An 11,600-nucleotide genomic window follows, 5' to 3' on the forward strand; every position below is an offset into this window, starting at 1 on the left:
GATGGTAACGGATCTTAGATCAATCTTAGAAAAAACCGTTGCACCTTGCAATTGGTCAAAGAGATCATCTATTCTAGGCAAGGGGTGCCTATTTCGAATAGTGACTTTATTTAATTGCTGGTAATCTATACACATGATCATACTACCATCCTTTTTCTTAACAAACAAAACTGGAGCACCCCATGGGGAAGCACTAGGGCGAATAAATCCCTTATCAAGGAGCTCTTGGATTTAAGCCTTAAGCTCTCTTAATTCTGCCGGAGCCATGCGATATGGAGAGATAGAATTGAGGCGCGTACCAAGCTCTAAATCAATGCAAAAATCTATATCTCTATTTGGAGGCATACCAGGTAAGTCATTAGGAAACACTTCACTAAACTCAAACACCACAGGAATAGACTCAATGGATGGGGCTTCAATCTCAACATCCCTAATATGAGCCAAACAACCCTGCTTTACTAGTTTACTAGCCCGAATGGAGGATATAATCTTAGCTTGCTTAGGCTTGTACACCCCTTCCCACTATAAATTTTTCCCTTCCCGAAATTTCTAGAGTTACAGACTTAGTATTACAATTAAGCACAGCATAATAGGGGGACAACCAAGTCATGCCTAAGATTATGTCAAAGCCAATCATATCCAAAATCACTAAGTCAAGCCCAAGTTTGAAATCCCATAAACAAAATAGGTCAAGCACGATAGACATGGGTAACTATGACTAACTCTCCAACTAGGGTAGAAACACGAATAGGGGCATCAAGTAAACCACAAATCATATCAAACTCGGAGGCAAATCGCACAGATACATAAGAATAAGTAGAACCCGAATCAAATAACACGTTAGCCATCCGGTCACAGACAAGAATGGTACATGTGATCACCACGTCGGACGCCTCCGCCTCATTCTTGCCCAGAAAAGCATAACACTGAGCTCTATCATCAAGACGAGCCACTTCACTGCCTGGTTGCGTATTACCCTTACCTCAATTACCATTACCATTTCCTCTACCTTAACGGCCTCGCTGATTACCTCATCTCCCACCTTGTGGACGTCCTCTACCATTATTACCATTCCCCGTGGGTACACTGCTCTAGACTGTTGCTGCTGCGCGGAATCTAACACACGTGGGTTGGGACAATCTCTCTGCATGTGTCCGGTTTCACCACAGTTGTAGCAAGTACGATCAAAAGATGATTTGCTGCCCGTCGAAGGCACGACACTCTGACTATCCTGAAAATTATAAGATGGAGTTCCCGAGTAGTTACTTGTAGAGGCGGGCATAGCGAACTGAATTAGCTTGGCTGCAAGTGTTGGCCTTCCAGACCCCTTAGAGTAAGAGCCTTGAAAGTTACCCGAATTTTTTGCCCTTTTTGCCCAAGCCTAGCTTGACCGTCTCGCCTCACCCCCTCCACTTTCTTAACATAGTCTGTCACCTCATTATAACTCCTCCCAGCAGAAGTCATATGAACAGATAATACTTGCAACTCAGAATTTAGTCCTTTAATAAATAACCGGATCCTCTCCTCCTCAATAGTCACCAATTGAGTAGCATATCTAGTCAAAGCATGGAACTTGGCCTCTTAAGCAGCCACAGACATACCACCTTGCTCTAACGCCATCAACTCATCTTTCTTACGATCCCTTAAGGTTCTAGGCACATATTTTTCTAGAAACAAAGCATAAAATTGGGTCCAAGTAAGTGGAGATAAAGTAGAAGATCTGCACTCCATATAAGCTCTCCACCATTGCTTAGCCTCCCTTTGAAGTTGGAAAGACACAAACTCAACCCTGTGTTGGTGAACAATACCCAATTTATGCAGCCTCTCATAACAGTCTAAGATAAACTCATAAGCATCTTCAGTTTCAGAACCAAGAATTACCGGAGGCTTAAGCTTCAAAAACTTAGTCAACATGTCATGCTCATTATCGGTCATAACGGAACCCAACAAAGGACGGAAGAAATCTTCAGTAACTACATTTCCACCCGTCTTGGGCGCAGTGCTAGCAATAGGAGGATTAGTAGGAGCTTGAGTTGCTTGAGCAAATGGAAGCATTCCAGGACCAGCCAACCCTTTCAAGAACGCCATAATCTGTTGAGCTAACACCAGATCGATGGGACGAACAACCGCAGTCTCTGTTGGCACCATTCCTCTTGTCCATTTTCCTCAACATCTCCAACCTCAATATCCTCTTCTATCTCCTCATTATGCGCAGGAGGGTTCTCATTCATAGGAACATTATCAATCAGTACCTCATTCACAGCAGGCGCTACTGTCCCACGGCCTCTACCCATGCCTCGACCGCGACCTCTCACTACAGATTCCTCAACTGGAGCATTGACAGGAGCTACGGGCCTAACACCGTTATACCTAGTATTAACCATATACGGATAGAAGAGTGAAGGAGGTTAGATACCAATTTGAATCGACAGATACCAATTGGAATCAAGTCATAGCACGAAATGAGACAAGAGGAAAATAGAGAAATTTCTTAAAGTCCTATAGCCTCTCGAAGAAAAGTAAAGGCGTCCCTGTACCATTCCGCGAGACTCTATTAGACTCATTTTGGTACATCGAGATCAACGAACCTAGGCTTTGATACCAACTTTGTCACGACCCAGACCGTCGTGATTGGCACCCCATTAACACTCTGGTGGGAGAACCACTACTATAACCCAAACCAACCAAATAATCTAAAAGTTAAGGCATTTAAATCAAACACTAAGGAAATAAAAATAGAGTTCCCATAAACTCTAACAGAACTCTAACAATAATAACTAACAATGCGGAAGAATAACCTAGAACCTGAAAGTCAATGTACCAAAACATCTAACAAATGATCCAAGTCTAAACAAAAAGGGATACAACCCCATACTAATGAACTAACTAAAATAAAGGTCTAAGTCCGAAAATGGTGGACATAGAAGAAAGAGAATCTCATGGCAGCCCGGAAGAATTGGCTCACCCTTGAATTCGAAGTGACGATCACTAATCTCCTAAGCGAGGTCTGTCAGTAGCCGCTTGAAGATGCCCTGTACTCAACCAAAAACAAGAGCAAGTGCAGAATCAGTACACAATCACAGTGTACTGGTAGGATCACGCGGCTATCCCACTAGTGCAACATAAACAAGTCAAGACAACAATATAATCACATGCATATATATCAACATATACAACATTATCAACAATTACGAACAACGATCAGTTTCACATTTTATATCACATCATTGGTCCTCTCATGGAACCTAAACTCAAAAGTTAGCATGCCGGAACGTGGCAACCGATCCCATATTTATGCTGGAACGTGGCAATCTGATCCATGTTAGTTATGCCAAAACGTGGCAACCGATTCCATTCACACATCACAATCACAATCACAATGTATATTCTCACAATTATACAACAAGAGGTGATCCATGGCAATCATTATTCATTATCTCAGTTACAACAAGTGTGATCAACATTGCAACGTTCATATACATACGAGAATCATAATGAAGCAAGAACAATCATACATCACACAATCATAGAATCACAACCATCACCTACCTCGAAACAAGCTTGAAACCCTAAGAAACTTGATCCTTCCCTTTCCAGATTCGTTCCACTTGTTCTTGGACTACAAACAATCAATATAATACGGGAATCAATAAACAATCATTAACTACCTGGATTACTAACAATTCTATGAACCCTAGATCAAACCCTTGATCCCAATAATCCAAATTAGGGTTGTTTCCACCATAGAATCTATAACAAAACCTTCCCCCATCAATATTCACCCATTCTATTACGTTCTATGGATTGAAAAATGGATTAGGGGAGTGAAAAACTTATCTTTAGACTCAAGAATGGTGAAAAATGACTAAGAGTCGCTTGGGGTCGTTCCTTAGCTCTAAAATTCGAAAACTGCCAAATAAGGTCATCTAGGAGTTTATTTACGACTTTAAGTCACGTCGGTCCCGCTGCAGTTGCCCTCACCACGTTGTAGCGGCCCCGCCAAAGCGACCAAAACCCCCACCCCAGCGGCTTCAGCGTAACAACGAGCTATTCTTCTTTCGTCTACGATTTTGAGTCTCGTCGTACCCGCCACCAAAGCGGTCCAAACGAAACCGGAGACCTAATTAAAAGAATTCCAAAATCTCATTTCACAACACACCTCTAACACACGACGATCAGAAAATACCCTTTATGCTAAGATCGATTTCGGGAGTTCTACTCTCCCGAATTCAATTTCGTAAAGTCGTACGGATTCCTTAACGAGTTATCTAACTACTCATGTAATCAAAACCATAAGAGATTCACCCGATTGTTACCAGATTTCTCTACACCTCAAAGACTACTATTTCATCCAAATTTGGACAAGGTTGGAAAAATCCAAATACCACGAAAAAGTTTTTCGGCACCAAATTTTCCTCTGCTGGCTTTTCTATAACGACGGGAACAGGTCGTTACACTTTCAAATTTAAATAATCTGGGAACATAATATGTATTCCCTTGTAAAAAAAAATTGCTTATGCTTGGATACAACTCATAACAAAACTACAGTGTATTCATCAGTTTTCATTGATTTTTATACATAAATTTTGTATTCATTCTAACCGTATGCTATCAAGTTTTGTAATATTATCTTCATTTTATTTACATACTATGAATTGGATACAACTTTTGTAGTTCATAATATCATTTTGTTGGGAATCTGTAGAATACAACATATTTATGTATTTCTTGTATTTGTATGCCTGTTAGTTTTGTATTTATTTCATCAAATTGTATTCATCCTCAGAAGTGGATACAAAGTCAGTAGTTCACAGTAGTACCTTTGCAGCTGATTTTGTGGAATACAACATAACTTTTGTTTAGATACAACTTTTGTAGTACATACTATTATTTTGTGGGGATTATGTGGAATACAACATATTTTTTGTTATATTGCTTCTGATTGTGTATTTATTCTAACTGTATGCCTACTAGTTTTGTATTTTTGTCATCAAATTGTATTCAACCTCGACAGTGGATACAAAGTTAGTAGTTCATCATAGTATCTTTCTAGCTGATTATCTGGAAAACTACATAATTTTTGTTTGTATTTCTTTTTTATTTGCATTTATTCTAACTGTATGCCATCAAAAGTTTTGAATTTTTGTCCTCACAAATGTATCTCAATATCTCTCTATTTAAATCTCAGTTTAAAATTTTTTAAAATATTCTCTCTCATGATTTTCTCCTTTCTGTTATTAACTAATTGTATTATTTAAAATTAAACAAATGAAAAAAATACATATCAGCCCTATAACAAAAGAAAATATTGACATTTTTAATAAATATTGAAAATGTGGCTAAGAGGTCCTATTAAATGCTAAAATATTGACATTTTGAAAAAAATTCCTATATTCCTTCAACACTATCTCGTCAATACTATATTCTACATAGCAATTCTCTTCGCTCCATTTTCCGAAATGCTGCATCAACACTATGATAGTTGCCATGGAATTGAATTTTGTTAGGCGAAATCTGAAGAAGAAAGATTAAAAATAATTTTTATTTTTAAACTGATGAGAAACCTATAGGGTAGTGGTCATAATGTGATTATCGCTAATTTAAAGTGTCAAATTAAGGGATTTAAGGGATGAAGTAAAGGAATGACAGTTACATTAACATATTTGCCTTATTTAGTGGGGAATTTAATTTGGATGTATTTTTGTATTTAAAAAAAACAATATATGCATGGAATATAGCCATTTTGACACAAAGTGTAGCTATTTTTTTTTAAAATATCATACTTATAGCTATTCCAATCTAATAACCCTAAAACTATAGTCATTTTTGTAAGTTACACAAATATGATTTACTCCCTCTCTATTTTAATTTGTTTTTTCTGTTTGACTTAATACGGAGTTTAAGAAAGTAAAAAATGTTCTTTAATTTTATGGTTTTAAACATGATACGTAAAAAATTAAAATTAAAAAATTACCAAAAAATAATTTAAAATATTCTTTTTGAAGTGGTCTAAAAATAAAAGTAAGATAAATACAATTGTTTGGTTAATTCACTAATTTCGCTTCATTTCTTAGACTAAGTAGTTGGCATAACTTGTGTAATCATTTGATATCATGTATAATTTGTTACTTTGGTGACAAATAAAAGCTAGAAATGAACCTTTTTGTCAAAAGTTTAGAGATTACTCTTGTATGGTGTTAATATATAGTTGGTAAAAAAAAAGGTTTGAATATGTCATCGAATTTTGAGAAAAAAGATTCATTTATGTCATCTATTAAAAGTTGGGGAAATTAGCAATTAAGTCACAATACCTAATATAATTAGTCAAAATAACAACACATTAAAATATTTATTTAAAAATGTCAGAATGACAATATTTTAGAAAATAATATGTATTCAGATTTTAGTATTTAAAATTAATTTTATTTATGAAAACAGTCCTATATCGGATCAAATTCTAAATCAATAACCGTTTTTAAAAAAATAATTAAACCAATACCCATTAACCTTCCTTCTGCACCTTTTACTTTTCTACCCCTGTCTTTCACGTTTCTATCCCTTTTTTGACGTTTTCAGATTCTCTTTCCTCAAGGTGCTGACAAATTGTTCAGCAAAATATATATTTTAATTCAAGAAATTTTCTCGATTGTTAAACGAAATCTCTTTATTAATTCAAGAGATTTCTTGATTGGCAAGGTAATTTCCATTATTCATTTAGATTTGTTGTTTAAAATCACCGATTATGGTGTATAATACAACTTATTATATGTATTATGTATTCACCGCAAAGGTATTTCAATAACATTTTAATTTACAACTAATTTGTATTTATATTTTTCGAATACAACTGTTATATGTATTATGTATTCACCAAAACTGTATTTTCAATAACAACTTAATTTACAACTAATTTGTATTTATATATTATATATATTTCAAAACTGTTATTTTTTTTTTTGCGTAATTGAACTATAATGCCAAAATATTTGTATTCGTTATTAATCTATACCAACAGTTTTTTTATTTTAAATTGTACATATTCTAAGTAGTTCAAACAAGTTTAATTTCCAAAACAGAGGGCATTAGAAATTAGAAAACCAATTCCACTCTATAAGATATCAATTACAAGACTACTAACTTAACTAAACTAATAAATACAACTTATTATATGTATTATGTATTCACCAAAATTGTATTTTCAATAACAACTTAATTTACAATTAATTTGTATTTATATATTATATAAATTTCAAAGTTGTATTTTTTTGTGTAATTGAACTATAATGTCAAAAGAGTTGTATTCATTATTAATCTGTACCAACGTTTTTTTATATCTGATTATGTAAACCTTAGTTTATGTCGAACTATTGTGAATTCCGTTGAACTGTATACTTTTTAGTAGTGAATTTTCTAAACCTTAGTTTCAAACATATGTCGAATACAAAGCGAAGAAGATTGGATGAGATCAGTGTAATGATTTGTAAGGAAAAATATTGTTTTCAAAAACTGGAATTTTTAAGCAACAGAGGAAAAAAAGCGTTAGGCCAAATAGTGGCGACATATGCTCCTTCAATATATAACTGATTTTAAATTTAAATTGTTTTAAATTTTTCTTAAATATTCTGTCTCATGATTTTCTATTGTTTAATATTTGTATTCTTTCATATTAATCAAAATAAAAAAAATACATAAATCAGAACTTAACAAACTAAAATATTGACATTTTAAATAAATAGTGAAACTGTTGCTAAGGGGTCTCATAAGAAGCTAAAATATTGCTATTTTGAAAATTTTCCCTTAAAAGTTTGGTTTATTTATGTCATTTCTGTTAGAGAAAAGGCTCATCCATGTCATTATTTGTTAACTGAAATGATATAGATGAGTCAAACTCTTAACGGATAACATAGAATGGGTCTTTTCTCAAAGTTTGATGGAATATTTGATTCCTTTTCCTTTTAAAAATTACTTAATTTAATGATGTGACCGAATGATAATTGACCACCTGTAGAAATGGTTTTGCAAAATCGAAACTGTTTTTCATTAACAAATAATGACATGTATGATCCTTTTCTCAAACAGAAAATGGCATAGATGAGCCAAACTTTTAACAGATGGTATAGATAACCCTTTTATCAAAGTTCGATGACATATTTGACGTTTTTCCTTATTTGATACTCCCGCTGTCCTATTTACTTGTCCATTTTTTACTTAACACACCTATTAAGAAAATAATAATTTACATAGTGAGTTTACCATTTTACCCCTATTAATTGATAGAATTTCATATTACTTTACTCATTAAAAGAGGTTCTACTTTTTTTAAAAACATTAAATCTCTAAATAAATTGAGGGTATAATAGTTAAAAAATATTTTCTTTTTTTTATTTGTAAAAAATAATTAGTTAAACAAATAAAAAATGACAGAGGGAGTAATAAAAGATACTCACTCTGTCCCTAATTACTTGTCCACTTTTGAATTGACACACCTATTAAGAAATCAATAATTGACATAGTTAGTTTACCATTTTACCCCTATTAATTATGAAGTGAATGAATTAAAAACTTAATATTTTCAAGAAATTTTACCTTTTTCAAAGTAATTAATTGAGGGTATAATAGGTAAAAAAAAATTATCCTTTGTTGATTTGTCGAAATGGACAAGTAATTAGGGACAACTATAAAAGGAAATATGGACAAGTAATTAGGGACGGATGGAGTAATTATCACATTAATTGCATAAATTAATTAAGTGAATGGAGGAATGAAACAAACTTCCAAATTTCCAACTACTCAATAATAGAAGGCAATATTCTGATTTTAATATTTGTTTTTTCATCTTTTAGTTTTTATTTTACATGGCTGCTCTAGTTTTCTTTTTTCTTTCTTTCCTTTTTTTTTTTTGCTCGTTGATTTTATCTCTAATAACCTTGTCACTGTTGGTGGTTCATTTTCTTTATTTTATTTTATTTTTCTGATGACTTATGTTTTCTTTCTTTAGCGGTTGTTGTTCCATTTTTATTTATTGAATTGTTCTTCTCGATTCATTTTGATTAATTTCATATGTTGTTATAACCTCGGCCTCTGCCCGTTGCTCATCCTCCACCCCTGCCTCAACTGCGACCTCTCCCTGTGGATTCCTTAGCTAGATCGTTGACGGGAGCTACGGGACTGACGTCGTTGAACCTAGTGTTAACCATCTGCGGACAGAAGAATGAAAGAGGTTAGATAGCAATTTGGATCACCAGATACCAATTGGAATCAAGTTATAGAACGAAAGAAGACGAGAAAATAAAGAAATTTCCTAAAGTTCTATAGCCTCTAGAAGAAAAGTACATACTTCTCTATACCGTTCCACAAAACTCTACTAGACTCGTTTTGGTACACCAAGATCAACAAACCTAGGGCTCTGATACCAACTCTGTCAAGACCCAGACCATCGTGATTGGCACCCACACTAACCCTCCGGTGGGAGAACCATTAATACTAATCAGCTAACCCAAAAGCTACACATTTAAAGATACGGAAGCATATTTAAATGTAGAAAATAAAGTGGAATTCTCATAAATTCCAGAAGTCTAACAATTCGATACTAAAACATAGTGGAAAACACCCCTAGAACCTGAAAGTCAATGTACCAAAACATTTAAAGTTCAACAAGTCTAAGAAAAATGGGTACAACCCAATCTAACATATGAATTAACTAAATAGTCTAAGTCTCAAGGGATGACAAGAAAGAGAACTCCATGGCAGCCTAAAAAAACTGGCGCACCCTTCAAATTCGGTCGCGATCACTACTCTCCTAGATGAGGTCTGTCAGTAGCCGCCTGAAGATGCCCTATACTCAAAAAAAAAAGGAGCAAGTGCAGAATTAGTACACAACCACACTGTACTGGTAGGATCACACGGATATTCCAGTAACCACAACATATATCAATAATCATAACGATATAAACATGACATGCACAGAATGTAAATACATATACCGATTATCAATCATGAACAACTTACAATTCCACATTTTCTTTAACAAGTAGTTATGACAATTTAATGGTCCTCTCATGGTACCCACACCCAAACTATTAGTGTACCGGAACGTGCTACCCGATCTGAGTTAGTGTGCCGGACGTGACATCCGATCCCATATATGCATCGGACCATGGCACCCGATCCAAGTTAGTGTGTCGGAACGTGACATCTAATCCATTCAACATAACCACAATCACAATTACACAAATATGTACATTCTCAAAATCATACAATCATGTGTTGAATCATGACATACATTTAATCATTTGTTCTCATTTCATTAGGTTTAATCGCAATGCTTCATTCCCGTACATACATGCATCACAATGAAGTAATCACAAACATATATCACGCAAACATGAAATCAAACCATCACCTACCTCGAAACAAAGCTTGAATCCCCCTAAGAACTTTGATTCTTTCCTTTCCAGATTCTTTCCACTTGTTGTAGGTCTACAAATAACAAATTAATGCAAGGATCAATAAACGAGGCCTAATTACCCGTATTACAATCGAAATCCTCAACCCTAGGCCAAACCCAAGATCCCAATACCAATTTTAGGGCTTTTTCCACCATTAACTTCAATTCAAAACCTTTCCCCAACAATAATTACCCAAGAATCTAAGTTCTACGGATCTAAATACGGATTAAGGGAGTAAAATCATTTCCTTTAGTGCTAGAAGAAGTGGAAAACTATCAACAACTTGCCCTGGTTCGTCCCTTGGCTCACAAGAACGAAAATTGCAGAATAAAATATTTTTGGGGTTTATTTTTGTCTTAAGTCGCGACTGGCCCGCTACGGCGGACTCCGTCCCGCCATAGCGGCCCCACCCTGGTGGCTTGCGTGGAGATAGAATGTCAGAATTAGAGTCCCAAACCCCCATTTCACAACACACATTCAACCCATGACAATCAGAAACTATCTGTTCATGCTAAGATCAGTTTCGAGAGTTCTACTCGCCCGAATTCGATTTCGTACAGTTGTACGGGATCCTTAACGTCGAAGATATCTACTCAGGTGATCAAATTCATAATTAGATCTCTCATTTGTTACCAAATTTCCCTACACCTCACTGACTCTGATTTTGTCCAAAACTGGACTAGGTTAGGAAATTCCAAGTTACTACCAAAAAGTTTTCCGACCCCAATTCTTTCCCCATTGGATTTTCCCTAACGACGGAATCAAGTCGGTACAATAGATACCAATTTACCCATCACTCATCCCCGAGTGATTAACTAAAAAAGACTGGCTTAAATTAAGGGTAGAGTAGTACCTGAATCGTTGAACAATTGGGGATGCTTGTCTCGCATGTCTCTCTTGGTTTCCCAAGTAACTTCCTCCACTGGATGATGCTTCCATTAAACTTTTAAGTACTTAATCTCCTTGGTCCTCAGCTTTCGGACATCATGATCAAGAATTGCAATCGGTTCTTCCTCATACTATAGGTCCTTGTCTAACACAACTGAGTCCCATTTTATGATGTAATCCCCGTCACCATGATATCTCTTCAACATGGACACATGAAATACCGTATGAAATCTTGATAAGTTAGGAGGTAAAGCCAACCTAAAC

The sequence above is a fragment of the Solanum tuberosum genome, unplaced genomic scaffold (genome assembly GCF_000226075.1).
Source record: "Solanum tuberosum cultivar DM 1-3 516 R44 unplaced genomic scaffold, SolTub_3.0 scf00162, whole genome shotgun sequence".
Classification (NCBI taxonomy): Eukaryota; Viridiplantae; Streptophyta; class Magnoliopsida; order Solanales; family Solanaceae; genus Solanum; species Solanum tuberosum.